Below are 15,817 nucleotides of genomic sequence, written 5' to 3' on the forward strand. Positions count from 1 at the left end.
ACCCAGATTCTTGCCGCGCCATTGCTGACATGCCTACTCCAAGGACAGCAAAGGACGTGCGTAGGTTTTTGGGGGCGGCCGGATATTTTCGTCGTCACATTGAAGGTTTCGCTGGCATTTCAGCACCCCTGACTGATCTGACAAAGAAAAATGCGAAGTTTGTGTGGAAATCAGAACATGACGAGGCCTATCGCAAACTGAAAGACCAACTAATCACGACACCGGTATTGGCTATTCCTGATTTTGAGAAAGAGTGGGAAGTGCACACTGACGCCAGCGGTATTGCTATTGGCGGGTGCTTAATTCAGCGAGACGCAGATAATTTACCCCATCCAGTAGCCTATTTCAGTAGGAAGGTCAAAGGACCTGAAGTTCGCTATTCAGCTACGGATCGGGAGGCACTGGCAGTAGTAGAATCAGTTAGGTATTTCGAGCCTTACCTATTTCAGCGGCATTTTGTAATCTACACAGACCATCGAGCATTAACACACACATATTTAAAAAGCGAACGAAATGCCCACGAATGTCACGCTGGTCTCACGAACTTTCGGCCCACTCATTCCAGATCTTGTACAAGCCTGGTCCAGCCCATGTTGTGCCAGATACGCTAAGTAGAAATATAGCGGCAATGCAGATTAATGAAAATATTGAAACCATTCCATCAGATAAAATGAGAGAATACCAGATGAGCGAGCCTAGATGGAAAGAGATTATTGAGTATTTAGAGGGAGGAAAATACCCGAAAAAGAAAAAGAATTTACCTATTCATGATTTTGAGATGAAACAGGGCGTCCTGTATTATGTTAATAGCCAGAATGATAGGGCAGTATTTCAGCTAGTTATTCCGGATGCGTTGCGGTCATCAGCGTTAAAGCTTGCGCATGCTTCTAAAATTGCAGGGCATCCGGGGATCTTTAAAACACACTTAAAAGCAAAGTCTCTATTTTATTTTCCAGGATTACTTTCTGAGGTAATCAATTTCGTGAAGTCGTGCCCTCGTTGCCAGAGGAGGAAAGGTACCCTTAAGGTACAAGCCCCACTTCAGGAATTTCCTGAAATTTGTGAACCGTTAGATCGTGTGGGGGCCGATCTGATTGATTTACACCACAGTCATTCAGGTAACAGATACGTGTTGGTGCTAGTTGACCATCTGTCTAGATACACTACACTAGTTGCATTACCTCAGAAGGATTCTCGTACGGTTGCAGATGCGTTCTTGCGTAGGTTCGTTACTGTATTCGGACCTCCTAAAGTTTTAGTCTCTGACCGGGGTCAAGAATTCAATGGGAATATATTTAGAGAAGTTTGTAAGATTTTAGAGACAACTTCGGCTTTTACAACGGCCTACCACCCACAAGCAAACGGAATGACGGAACGGACTAATCGTTCAGTCAAGGATATGCTTGCAATCCTTGCTGAACATGATGCAAACACCTGGGATGAACACCTACCCTATGTTCAGTTCGCCTTGAATACTGCCATCCACCAATCAATTAACACCCAACCACTTCATTTGTTTACTGGTAATTCATGCAATTTCCCCTCAGGTCTGCTTAACAGACATAATGTTGCATACGGGGAGGACTATCCTTCAGAGGTCCTTGGTAAAATGAGAAATGCATGGAATATTGCAGCTGCAGCGTCCAAGAAGGCACGGACTCGGTATGCTCATTTTTATGACAAGAAAGTGCGCCCTCTTGAGTTGAAGGAAGGAAGCCTCGTATTGAGAGTGAATGAGGCTGCGCCCGCCAATCAGAGCAGGAAGCTAGCTCCGAGGTGGCGAGGACCGTATAGAGTAATTAAAAGGGCGGGGCCAGTTAATCTTGTTATAAAGGGAGTGTTCGAGGACCAGGTGGAAAGGACAATTCATGTGAATAAATTGAAACATTATCATGCTAGAGAGGAATTAGAACTGCCTTCAGCGGGTCTAGTTCCTGACTCAGCAGTGCTGACTCATGGCTTCACCGACGAGTCAGAAGATGAGGATGACCCTCTGTCATCGCTCATCAGTAGTCAGGTGCAGTCTCGCCACCCTATGGTGACGAGATCTCGCGCTATACAGTAAAGTAACTTCCTTGGTTAGTATAATTTAGTATTCATTAGATTTTCCTGTAAAGGCAATGAGATGTACTATGTCTATACTTAACTCAGGTAGCAGCTTTTACCGTGCTCTTGGGTTCCACCTCCACCAAACCCAGAGTATATCTATGCTTCCGCTGTGTTGTGTCTGTCTGTTCCCAGGTCTGATTGGTACACCGACCCAGTTGTTCCAGCCACACGTGAACCCTTGTCTGTAAAGACCGAGGGGGGAGGCACGTTACACAAAGCCCTCCCCCCACCAGACCCAGTAACCCATACATCAGTTACTTTGGGGATGAGTGACTGTCCAAGAGTCACCCGGCCGACGCCTCACGTCACTAACGAGGTTGTCAGGGCCAGCGAGCTGTCCACATTATAGCAGTCACCGGAGGTGCCATACAACGCCGGGGTAGCTGTCTCGAGATCACCACTACCCACCCGCTGCGTCATCAAGGCTGCAGCAATTCCAGCAGTGTTGGAGGAGAGGTCAAGAAATGGAAGCACGTAGCAGTACTCAAGAATTTCGCCGGAAGATTAATGATTACGTCATCTGAAGTAACAAGAAAGCGGAAGTAAGGCGGTCACAGGTGGAAGGCACGGTTTCCCTACAGAGTACCGGGACTCGCCAATAGAAGGTCGCAAAATTGTCTCCTTTGGCCTAAAGTCGGCGGTACGAGGGTATACACAGTTGGTGTTTACGGCCTAGTAACCTGGTGACATCAAGAAACGCCTGAGATGACGTGAGCAATGATGGAAGACGAGATTCACCTGTTCTGCAAACAAGCAACCCGCCTCTACGACCTTCTGACACCACTCCTGCTAAGAGACACCGTTGGTACATCCAGTCCTGCTCTGCTGTGGTCATCTGCGACAAGTTTAACATCAAGACTACCGTGTGAACTGTGATTGATACGAAGGCGTGTGGACTGTCGAGAGCAAGATTAATGGCCGAAGTAACAGTATTCTACAGCTGTCACTTGGCACTCCGCTCTACTACACTCTGTCGTCATTCAGGAGTACCGGATGGGAGTACAAGAGGACCAGGTATTAATGTCTACACATGGGGAGAAGCAAGATCGACACCGTCATCGTCAGCGACTACATTCAGCATCCAGCAGCATCGATTTTTTTTTCTCGTTTACTCAATATGAACAATTGATACAAACAACAAAGTTGGCTCTGAACATCTGTGTAAAGAACATCTGGACACTTGTTTAAATGTTGAAAAACAGATTTAGAATCAATACTTTATAAATGTTGAAAAACAGATTTAAAATAATTCTGGTATAATATATGAATTTTACTCTATAAATTGGTCAGTAATCAAAATCGAAGCCCCTGTGTAATTGTCTCAGCCCAGAACAAACGGTTATGGAAAATTATGTTGTGCTATTTTTTTCAGAATGTTTGAACACAGGAGAGGCGGACCAATATAAACATTGACACTTCTAGTGAGTGAGAACACTTGGCTGTACAGTCAGCTGAAGCCTGTGATATAGTATAGGAATTTTTTTTTATATTTTTAGATACATGTAATAAACGTTAGGTGTGTTCCTTAACATGTCAAGGTTGACATTGATGGGGAGTGGGTAGTACACGGATGTGAACTTGATAGTTCCGTAGTACGCTCCCGGATGACTGAAAGTTCAGTCTGATGATATAACTTTAATGTTTATGTTTGAGCACGGTGTGGCCGGCTCTAGAGGACACATGGACTTGGCTAGTGAAGAGCCAAGAGAGTTTAATAGCTAGTTTTTGATGGTAGAGTAGGGACATGTTATTTAGCTATGTCAGTAAGGATAGGATGTATGTTTCCTGATATTAGAGGATTGCTGTCAGTTGACAGCTGAGAAATTTATGAAATATGAACATATTTATTATGATGTTGGACTATTATTTGTCAAATTTTATTAGTTAGGTTAGCTTTTGTTTGTGGCATGAGTTGAATTGTGGGTTTGGATACTAAACCTCGTGAATTTTAACAAATTAACAAGGTTTACTAAGTGCTTGTGCGGGGGGGGGTTGTAACAAACTAGGCTGTTGTAAGAATTATCCAGAGTGGTTTATCGACAAAAGAGAATGGGAAGCTGAGCCCGCATGGTGACCTGACCCCCAGGGGAATTCGCGGTGGAAATAACCGACGCTTTGTTCATAGCTGCGTATAATGAACCATCCTATAGTATTCAGTAATTTAGAGAAAATTAGCCTTTATTCATTTTGCATTAAAATTGTATTGTATAATAGTACTGGATACAATATCAAGAGTATTCTAATTATTGAGTTTAAGTCACCATCAGTGACGTCACGAATCAGATCTAACTTTTAAGGCGGAGTGACCGGCGGTCATAGGTCAGCAGGGTTGACATGTCTAGTATTTCTCAAAGTTTTAATAACCATTTTTGTGATCGGGAACAGCTTTGCCGTTAGATGTTTGTGTAACTTAATTTAAGTAAAATAATTCAACCAGTCTGGATCAATTCAGTACAAACAGAGGTTAATTGTTATAACTTAACCTTGCTAAAGTAACTGGGTAAGCGATGCGGAACAATACAATGTTCTAGTCTGGGCGAGATCAGACGAGGACAGATCAGTGTGGTCACGGAAGCAGCTGGGAGAGGTCAAACATCTTACCTCTCCCCGAGACCAGCCCAACATCTTAGCTGGAAAACATAGAGGTATAGTTGCTATGGTTATGTATAGAAATAGTCTCAATTGCCATTCAGGTCAAGTAGGGAGTGTTAAAGTGACAGGGAGTGAACATATTTAGATTTTGTTTTAGTTTTTCTTTTAATAAATTAAATTTGTTAATATTTTGCATTTCATTATTTCCATGTGTTTTATGTGTAAACTTGTCCTGGTCACGTGGTCCACACGAGGTAGAGTTGGATTGGGCGCCGATTCTAACATCGAATCATTCCCGTGTAATTAATTCCACACTCAAGTTTCCGAGGTTATAAACTACTAGTGGGGATCAAGCCCCAAGGTTGATTAATTAGCGTGATCGATCCAGACCTCGATCATTGCTCTGTGTTACTGGTCTGGTGGTGGCAGCAGAGGCGACTCTAGGGTTTGCTCAGAGCCTAGGTCACGTCATGCTGGGTGTAGAATCCTAAGTCGGTCAATCGTCTTAGGACCACGTGGCGTGGAGTTGGCTTTGGTAAAAGTTTTGGAGTCCCTTGGTAGAGAATAAAAAGTAAGAATACGGGTAGAGGGTGAAGAAGGTAGAGTAGAGAGAGAGGGAACCCAAACTCGTGTTACACTGTGGTAACAAATTGGATGCTGTTAAGGGTAGTGTGTCCCTTTGGCCTTCCTCCTACCACTGTAACCAGCGATGGGAAACAGCTCTGGCGAGGTTACGCATTGGTCATACCCGTTTATCTCACAGGCACTTAATGGAGCACCGCCCTGCTCCTTATTGTCCAAACCTGTCCCTCTTACAGTCGTGGACTTAACATGAGACTTGCTAGAATGTTTTATGTATCATTTATACGCTCTGTGATTGACTACAATGCTCTACATCTCACACTGTATACTGACAAAGAGCTGAAATCTCTTGAAACCTTGCAAAATGAAGCTATGCATCTCATCCTTGGGGCTCCAAAGTCCACGAGAATAGTTAATATGAGAGCAGAGTTAAAATTACCTACCATAAGTCAGAGAATTTTGTCTATTAGCACAGTTTTCGGCGTGAAGGCATTGAGTAGATCTAGACAACACATGAAGTTTCAAGCTAAACTTACTAATATGCTGCACTCACCTGAGGTCTATAGAAGAAGAACAAAATCTGATTATGTATATATTGGTTCTACAAGGTAGCCTCCCCCTTCCCATCCGGCCCGTTGGCGTCGTGAGGGGGCTTCGTGGACGGCCGCTGGAGTGTGATGCTCCGTGGGACAGTCCTCTGTCCTTTTCTGGCCTTGCACTCCTGCGCTGCTGTCTTCTCTAATTGTGCCGGATCGCTTTTCCTTTTCCTTATGTTTCGTTTTTCTCCCCCCTCTTCTCCTATCTGCTTGTCGTTTCCTGCCAACCTTTTGCTTGTTTTGGATCTTTCTTGGACTTCTTCCATTTTGACGCCCGGGTGCTTGAGGAGGCATACTCTTGCACCCGTAGAACTGTAGTACCCAACGTCTCAAGCGAGGGGAACCTTTTATTGTCAATCCCCCTTTCGTCGCTGAACCCGATCTCGGCAGACTGACGGTTCTTAAGGCGGCGTTTGTGGGGCGTATACTCACGACGCACCCCTAGGGGGCCCCGGCATGATCGGTGATAGCTTCCTGTTGGGTGTCCTGCCTCTAATTGTGGCTCCATGGTGGGTATGGGGGCACATTCGTGGATGAATTTCTTTCTTCGTTTCTATGTCGTTGAATGTTTCCGTTGTACCCTCTCAGGCTCGCGGGGTGGGCGACCAAGCCCCCGAGTCGGCCTGTATTGGAAAACCAGGCTCTGTAGCTCCCGCTGCGTTGGGCCGCGACCTTGCTCCTCCTTTGACCGTCCTGACTTCTTCCCCCAGCTCCCCTCCCTCCTCTGTGGTTGGGTCGAGCCTCCAGCCCCCGGTGGTGACCACTTCGTCCCCTGGTGCGGCTAAGTCTCTCGTTGTGACTACTGCGCCTTTTGACCCCTCTCTCTCTCTAGGGGTTCTCAATGCCGTTCGCGCCCCGGCCGCACTCGCTCGATTCCTTCCCGTGCTGATGCGTATCAGGCCTTGTTTGGTCCTGCTGCATGGGCCAAATACTTTGATCTCCTCCCTCTTTATTCTGCTCCTCCTGACGATTTCTCCCTCCATCGGCATCTTGTAGATTCCGTGGATGCGTCTGTTACTTTCAACCCCACTCGTCTCGGTACACGTGTCATTGCTGCTCCTTCTCAGGATGCAGCTTCCCGCTTGGCTGCCTTGTCTTGCCTTGGCGAGATCCCTATTCGGGTCTCCAAGAACATTCAGATGAATGCCAGTGTTGGCACTATTCTCCTCCCACCCCATGTTGCAACCGGTGTTCGGAATCTGCAGGATTGCCACGATGATATTCGGCATATCCTTGATGCCCAAGGCCATTCTGTCCTCCAGGTTGACTCGTTTACTCGTCCCCCTCGTGGTCGTCGCCGTCAACCCCTTCGTGTTGTGAAGATCACCTTTGATGGTAGGACCCTTCCATCCTCTGTCATTCTTGCTGGTGCTAGGTGCTCTGTCCAGGAGTATATTCCTTCTCCTCGACTTTGTAACAAGTGCTGGAGGTTTGGGCATGGTGCCCTCCGCTGCTCTGGGACTGTCTCTCTCTGTCCTTTGTGTGGGGGTGAAGGTCACTCTCTAACCTAACCTAACCTAACCTAACCTAAGTAGGAGTGCACTTCTCCCCAAGCTCGCTGCCTCAACTGCGGTGAGGCCCATCCTACCTTCTCCCGTGCCTGTGTCCCTTTTAAGCTTGAGGCAGCCGTCCTCAACCTGAAGCACCGGGAGCGTTTATCTTTTCCTGAGGCGAGGCGCCAGGTTCGCCGGCTCCCGCCTTATACTAACATCTCTTATGCTCGCGTGTTGCGCTCTTCCTCTCCTCGTCCTTCCCCCCTTCCTCAGACTCACAACCGCTTCCGGGCCTTGGACCCTGATACGCCCACTGCCCCCTCCTCTGTCCCTTTGTGTTCTGTCCCGAGGGGTCCCCCTCCTGGTCCTCTGTCTGGGGTTCCCCTTCTTTCTACCTGGTCTGTCATGTCTCCTGTGTCTTCTTCCTCGTCCCCCTCCGATCCTCCTTCCCATCCTCTTCCTCCATCTATCGGCTCTCCCCGCCGCCTGTCGGTGCAGGCGGATGTCCATCGCTCTCCTAACGGCCGTCGTGTGTGCTCTCGTTCAGCTTCTCCTGTTGAGACACTGGAATCCGTTGCCCGGTACATAGTTGCTGGGACACCAGTCTCTTTAAGTCAGAAGCGTAAGCCTGGCTCCTCTCCTTCCTCCTCCCCGGCGGGTAAGAAGGCTTCGCTTTCTTCCTCAGCTCCTACTTCTGGCTCTGTTGCTCCTTCCCCTCCCGTTTCAGTGATTGCGCCCCCTGTTCCTGCTAAGGAGGTTTCTTTGGCCCCTGCTTCCCTTTCGGTTGCTGCTCTTGCTGGGGTGCGCTCCCCTCTTTCTACTCCCCCTCTTTCTGCTGCTGTCCTTCACTGCTCCTCTCCGTTGTCTCCTCCTCTTCCTCCTCCTCCTCCGGACCCCGCCCGCCCACCTCTGATCTGTTCTCCCGTTTCCTTCCCTCCATCTTTGCTCAGTTTACCCATGCCCCCTAACCCTGACTTTGCTGACCCTGATCCCGACCCTGATATTCTTTAACGTACTCTGTTGCTCTTTCGCCTTTGTTTCTTCCTTGTTCTCTGTTTTTGTCCTTTCTCTTCTCGTCGTTGTCCATTCTTCAAGGGAACGTTCGAGGTTATTACGCCAATTTCCTCGAATTCCAACTTCTGATTTCGTGGTTTTCCAACTTCTGATTTCGTGGTTTTCGCCCCTTTGTGTCTGTCTCCAGGAGCCGATGCTTGGTCCTCGTCCTGGTCGTTTTCGTGGCTATTCCTTTCTCTCCCATCCCCCCCAGCCGTTGCTGGGGCTTCTAATTCTTCTGCTCTTTTGATTCGTGCTGATGTTCCCTTTGTTCCTTTACTTTTTTCTTCGCCTCTCCATTGTTCTGTTGCTCGTTTCTTTGTGGGGAATTGGTACACAGTTTGTTCCATTTATCTCCCCCCGAGTGTCCCGCTCTCTCTCTTCCTGATTTGAAACACCTCCTAGACTCCTTGCCGGAGCCTGTGCTCCTGCTGGGTGACTTCAATTGTCGTCATTCTCTTTGGGGTGACGTTCTGACGATTACCCAGGGTCACCTTCTTGAGCCGTTTCTCCTCTCTCCTTCCCTGTCTCTTCTGAATTCTGGTGAGCCCACTCATTTGGACTCTCGGACTCGCACCCTTTCTTGTCTTGATCTTTCTCTCTGCTCTTCTTCTCTTTACTTAGATTTCACGTGGCAGGTTCTTGATGACCTCCATGGTAGTGATCATTTCCCCATCCTTGTTTCCTTTTTCTCTTTTCGCCCTTCCCTCTCTTTCCCTAGGTGGCAGTTTGCTAAGGCGGACTGGACCCTATTTACCCTCAGTGCTGCTCTCTCTGACCTCTCCCTTGCGCTCTCCTCCTTTTTCATGACACTGTCTTCAACGCTGCCCTCCGCTCTATTCGTCGCTCTTCCTCTCGGGGTCCACGGAAGTGCGTTCCCTGGTGGAATGCGGACTGTGCTCGGGCTGTCCGCTGTAAGCGTGCAGCCTGGAAGAGGCACCGCCGTAGGCAGACGACCGATTCTTTTCTTTTCTTTCGGAAAGCGAGTGTGGTGGCTCGTAGGGCCATCCGTACGGCTAAACGTGAATGTTGGGCATCTTATGTCTCAACAATTACGTCCGAAACCCCTCTGACCCAGATCTGGAAGCGTATCCGCAAGATAGCGAGTTAGTTCGTTCCCGATGCTTCACCGGTCCTTCACCTCCATGATACTCTTGTGGCGGACCCGTTGCAGGTCGCTTCCGAACTGGGTTCCCACTTTTCTTCTGTTAACTCTGGTCTTCATCTTCCCCAATCTTTCCTTCTTCGTAAACCTGTCTTTGAGTCTCGTCCTTTAGATTTCTGCACTCATCTTCAGCTTCCCTATAATAATCCCTTCTCTCTCTCTGAACTTCGTTCTGCCCTGGCCCTTTGCGGTTCTACGGCGGCGGGCTCCGATGGTATTCATTATGAGATGCTTCGCCATCTCCCTCCGTGCACGTCTCAGTATTTACTGAGTCTGTATAATCGGATCTGGGAGTCGTCGTCAGTCCCTGAGGACTGGCTCGATGCCGTTGTCCTCCCTGTTCGCAAACCGGGGTCTCTGGGTACTTCCCCTAAGGACTTTCGCCCTATTGCTCTCACAAGTTGTGTCTGCAAACTCTTTGAACGTATGGTTAACGTTCGTCTGATGTGGTTCCTGGAACACCATCACCTCTTCTCCCCTTCTCAATTTGGTTTCCGCAAGTGCCGCAGCACGACAGATGTCCTGGTGAACTTGGAGGTCTATATTCGTACTGCTTTTGCTGCGAAGACCTCCGTTGTTGCCGTCCTTTTTGACCTGGAAAAGGCTTACGACACTACTTGGCGATATCATATTCTATCTCAACTTCATTCTTTTGGCCTTCGTGGTCATCTCCCTCTCTTTCTCCGCAGCTTCCTCTCTCGTCGTTCCTTTCGGGTGCGCCTTGGTACCGCTCTCTCTGCCTCTTTTCAGCAATACGAAGGTGTGCCCCAGGGTAGTGTTCTGAGCACTACTCTTTTTCTGGTTGCCCTCAATGGTCTTCTTTCCTCTCTTCCTTCTGGTGTCTTCTCCGCTCTCTATGTCGATGATCTTACCCTTTGCTGTCAGGGTGATGATTCGCCTCTCCTTCAGCACCGGCTTCAACTTGCTATTGATGCCGTGTCCTCTTGGCCACCGATCATGGCTTCAAGTTCTCTACTTCTAAGACTTGTGCCATGACTTTTACACGGAAACGGGTCGTGCTTCGTCCCTCTTTGTCACTTTATGGTCATCCCCTTGAATACAAAGATACCGCAAAGCTTTTGGGGTTATTGTTTGACACTCGTTTGTCTTGGTCTCCCCATATCTCTTACCTCCGTGTTGAGTGCTCTAAGGCCCTTACCCTCCTTCTAGTCTTGTCCCATACTTCTTGGGGGGCGGATAGGCGTACTCTCCTTGCTTTACATTCCTCTCTCGTCCTGTCTAAGCTCGATTATGGTTGCCCTGCTTACTCGTCTGCTTCTCCTTTTACTCTTCGCCGTCTTGATGCTTTGCACCATACTGGGTTGCGCCTCAGTTCTGGTGCCTTTCGTTCGACTCCCATCCTTAGCTTGTATGTTGACACTGGCTTCCTGTCTCTCCAGGACCGCCGTGATTGCTACTGTCTTCGCTATCTTGCGCGGTCCTTGCAACATCCTTCCTCTCGCCTCTGTCGTGCTTTAACTTTTACCCTCCTGCGGTTCCTGTTCCTCTTCACCACCTCCCTCTTTCTGTCCGGTTATCTCGCCTACAGGATTCTCTTTCCGTTCGTATTTCTGATGTTTCTCCTCGTGTTGTTCCTTCTTTGCCCCCGTGGAGAGTCCCTCTTCCGCGGTTTTGTACATCCTTGACCCGTGTCACTAAAGCTTTTACCCCTCCTACGGTTCTAAAACTCCTTTTCCTCGAGCACTTTTCTTCTCACTCCCGCTCCGTTTCTGTCTTCACCGATGGGTCTAAGTCTGCGGATGGTGTTGGCTACTCTGTTGTTTTTCCTGATCGCACTTATATGTGTCGCTTACTTCCGGAGACTAGCATCTTTACAGCAGAGCTTTATGCTATTCTCTCTGTTCTTCATCTCCTGCTTTCTCGTTGTCAGTCTTCCTTTGTAGTTGTTGTTGACTCTCGTAGTGCCCTCATGGCTCTCGGGTCCTTTAATCCGGTTCATCCAGTAGTTGTCGAGATCCAGCATTGGCTGTTTCTTGTTCACAGTAAATTTAAGTCGGTTGAGTTTTGTTGGGTTCCCAGCCATATTGGTGTCTTTAATAGAGCGTGCGGATGCTGCCGCCAAGGAAGCTGTCCGCTCTTGTCCCATCTCTCGTAAAGGTATTCCATATTCCGACTTTTACCCGGTTATCCATTCCTCCGTCCTTACCCGTTGGCAGGCTTCTTGGTCGTCTGTTACTGGTAACAAACTACGTACTCTTAAATGTTGTGTTTCCTCATGGCCGTCTTCCTACCACCGTAACCGGCGTTGGGAAACGGCTCTGGCGAGGTTGCGTATTGGCCATACTCGCTTAACCCATGGTCACTTGATGGAGCGCCGCCCTGCTCCTTATTGTCCTAGTTGCATTGTCCCTCTTACGGTCGTGCATGTCCTTCTTGAATGTCCTGACTTCCAGGACGAGCGTGTGTCTTGCTTTGCGACCGCCCCTCGCGGTCACCTGTCCCTCAATAGAATTCTTGGTGACTCGGATACTTTTGATATCGTTCGCCTTATGCGTTTTTGTTCCCTATGCGTTTTTGTTCCCGTATTGGCATCCTTGGTGATATTTAGCGCCCTCTGATTATTCTGCACATTTGATGGTGCTACATAGCCTTCCCGGTTTGGTGCCTTCTTTTGATGATTACTTACTTACAAGGTAGCCAACTCCATCAAAATATTAAATATTAAATATGAACCCAACTCAACTAATGATTAATCAGCCAATTACTCCATGGGATAACTGGGATCTATCCGTTGATTTTGTAAATGCGCCCAAGAAAGATAGTGTGCACACTACATTATTAAAACAGTTAACACTGAAAAGCATCACTGAAAGTACTCAGAGTATGGGTAACGATGTGTATCAGTGCTATACCGACGGCTCTGTAGAAGAAGGTGGACGATGTACCGGATGTGCATATAACATATTTGAACAATCTTCTCTCGTACATACAGCAATGAAGCGCGTCAATGACTGGGCAAGTACAACTCATACCGAACTTGCAGGCATATACCTTGCCACTGAATTTTTAAAAGACAAAGGCAGTGGACTTATATACTGTGACTCGCAGAGTGCACTCCTAGCATTGAACGCACATAGTAGTGACACCCAGAAAATAGTCAGTGATATTCGAATGAATGTTTTAGCTGCTAAAGAAAACAGATTTGAGATTAAATTCCTATGGATACCATCACATGTTGGCATCTCAAGGCATGACACTGTTGATATGCTTGCTAAGACAGCCTGCAGAAAACCAGTGGTAGAAATTGATATGGATGTTTCATTAGCAGTGACAAAGAGAATACTTAAACAAATATCTAATGAAAATCTCACCGATCTAACAAATTCACAAAGACCTGAAAGTTGTAGCATTAAATATTATGATAGATATCGTGAGGAGACATTCACATATGGGACTAATAGAACAAGAACCCGGCAATGTGATGTTATAGTGGCCAGAATACGCCTGGGATATAGACGTATCTGGCAGCTTTCTCAAAATCCAAATGTCGAGTACAGAATGTGTCAACTTTGTGAAAGAGAAAACATGCACTCTCTTGAACATTATATTGTAGAATGTCCCATACTGACTGACTTTCGCCCTCCTGGGCTAAGGTATGCTGAACTCTGTAATTACTATATATGAGTACTGGAACACTTGATGATATATTGGACTTGTATCCAAGATTGACCATGTAATATATCATTTATACAATGTATATATATGATGTAACTATATAACCTGAGCTTGTAAAAGCACCTTCATCACCTTCAGTGATTAAGTGCTTAATTGCACACTAGTTTCTTTATTAGCTATCTCACCCTGTCAGAGTAAATGAGACAGATGTATGTGAATGCATGTGTGTGTATATATGTATGTATATATGTGTGTGTGTATGTATGTGTATGGGTATAAAGTATATATGGAAGCTGATCAGAATTACATTTCACCTTTGTGAATGTACATTAATGACACTATGTAAAAGACACATCAAACACTTTATGTAGGGCATACGTAAATCTGTGTATCATGTATTTACGTATGTAGGTTAGCTTAGCATTTTAAAAGCACCGAATCACCTTCTGTGGTTGAGTGTTCAATAAACCCTTGAACTATATGTTTAACACTTCACTAACCCTGTCCATGGAGGACAGAAGAAAATGTATATTTTCTGAGGTTGGAAGAAAACGTGCTCAGATTGGGGACTTGTTTATTTTAATGGTAAATAATAAATTAATATATAATAAATTAATATATAATAAATTAATATATAATAAATTAATTTATTATATAAATTAATAAATAATAAAATTATTATTATATAATAAATAATAATAATAACAAATAGTATAATGATAAGCAATTACTTTTAATGAATCAAATAGCTAATTAGGATGAATGATAAATAATTATTGACTAGTGCATAACAATAAAGTATTAAGGAATAATTATATTGAATAATCCTTAATGATAAAGGAGAGATCAATTACAATTAATAACTACATCCATAGGTAGTAAATGAAAGTTGCATTAATTAGACTAATTACAATTCATGGGAATATTTCTTAGCTATCTGCAGGCTTATCACTTTGGGGGTTCCGGCGGAGCACCCCCAATCCCGCGAGGGCCAGCGGGAAAAGGATTAAGGAGAAGGGGTTCCTTACTCTTACTAACATGTAGACTGGGCAAAGGATTAGCTGCGGACAGCGGGACACTTGGGGACCGGCGCTGCACCCCCACCGCAGGCCAGCTGGCCGGACCCCCCCCCCCCCCCCGAAGGGCGAGGCCCGCTGGTCGCAAGGAGGCCTCAGAGTGGCAGTGCAACAACGTCCCGGACGTAGTCAGCTGGGTGTTCCAGCTGGTTGCTGGACCCGCCGTTAACTCCGATGGCTAGCCCGTCAAGAGAGCCGAGTGGCCCTGTCAATTCTAAAGGTAAGAGGGCGTGGTCGGCTGAAGGCGAGCCTAGCTCTGCGAGGGCGGCGCGAATTAATCGCCCTGAAGAAGTGTTGCCTGTTCACTAGGCACGGGCCGGGTAGAACTTGCCGGGGGGCGCTCGTTGGGCTAGGGTATGCGTGCGTCCTGCACTGCGCTTGCAGGATCCGAAGAGCGTTGATTCCTGACCATGTAAGCGATACCTGGTCCAGTCGGAGAGTGCGTCGATTTTTTGCCGCGTAGATCACCTCCCCCGGGCTGAAAGATATAAGGCAGTAAGGGTGGGCAGAAGCGGCATGCAGTGTTATCGTGACAGGCAAGGGCACAGACGAGAGGGAAAACCTTAGCTGAATCAATATGGAGACGAAAACGGGGGGAGGGAGCCCGGCACAGGAATTAAGAGATTCCTTAATTAACAATCCTGGATGAATAAAGAGTTTTCCGAATAATTATACTGTAGCAATGAAGGGGGCTAACAATTCTAAGAATCTTCCAGCAAACGGGAGGGGGAAGTACCTTTGCTAAGAGCAAAGGTGGGAGAAAGCCAGTAGGAGAGCAGCAAAGAAGCACAAAGCAACTATAAACAGGGATAATACGAAACACTATAAATCTTGAATATAAACAACACATATACCAAGAACGGATATATACAATAAAGCAATATATGCATAAACCAAAAAATGGAAAAAGAACCAATTCTTAAAGCCAAATCTATAACATGCTTGTGTCCTAAGCGGATGTAGAATGTGAGCGGGGAACATTACCCTTGGTCTCCATCCCATCTCGGCCTCCAGACGGGAGATAGGGCTGGATAGAAGCCAAGGAGTCTGCCTTAAGTGGCCGCTGAGTGTAGTCTTGTGTTGTCAATGAGCGTCTGCAAGCCGCAGCTAGTGCGCCGTGAACTTCGGCTACATCTTTTAGAACAGGAGCAAAGTGAAATCGACGGCAGGGAACCGTCATCCAGTAACTGTAATAAGGAATAATATTAAGAATACAATGTCGTAAATAATCGTACAATGTAATATCGTAAATAACCGATGACGGCAAGTGCCGCAGAATGGAAGAAATTAAGAAAGCAACGCCAAACCATAATAATTTATATTTTTAATGAAATAATACTGGAATGACAGTAACGATACGGAATAATATTAATACTACCATATAGCCCAGCAAATAAGGGAAGATAATAGTATTAACGTAGGCCCTGGGCGGCTGCAACCCGGCACCGCTGCGTGCGTTGTAAAGGTGATAAGAGGGAGCAATAAGCACGGGATTTATAAGTTAAAGAATTATGC

General features: G+C 46.5%; 1 long non-coding RNA gene across 1 annotated transcript in view; it reads right to left on the minus strand.

Annotated features, from left to right (window-relative positions):
* Window positions 1-15,817, minus strand: part of LOC138364941 (uncharacterized) — a 508,777-nt gene that overhangs the window by 175,158 nt on the left and 317,802 nt on the right. The window lies entirely within an intron of this gene.

This window comes from Procambarus clarkii, chromosome 15, assembly GCF_040958095.1.
Source record: "Procambarus clarkii isolate CNS0578487 chromosome 15, FALCON_Pclarkii_2.0, whole genome shotgun sequence".
Taxonomy (NCBI): domain Eukaryota; kingdom Metazoa; phylum Arthropoda; class Malacostraca; order Decapoda; family Cambaridae; genus Procambarus; species Procambarus clarkii.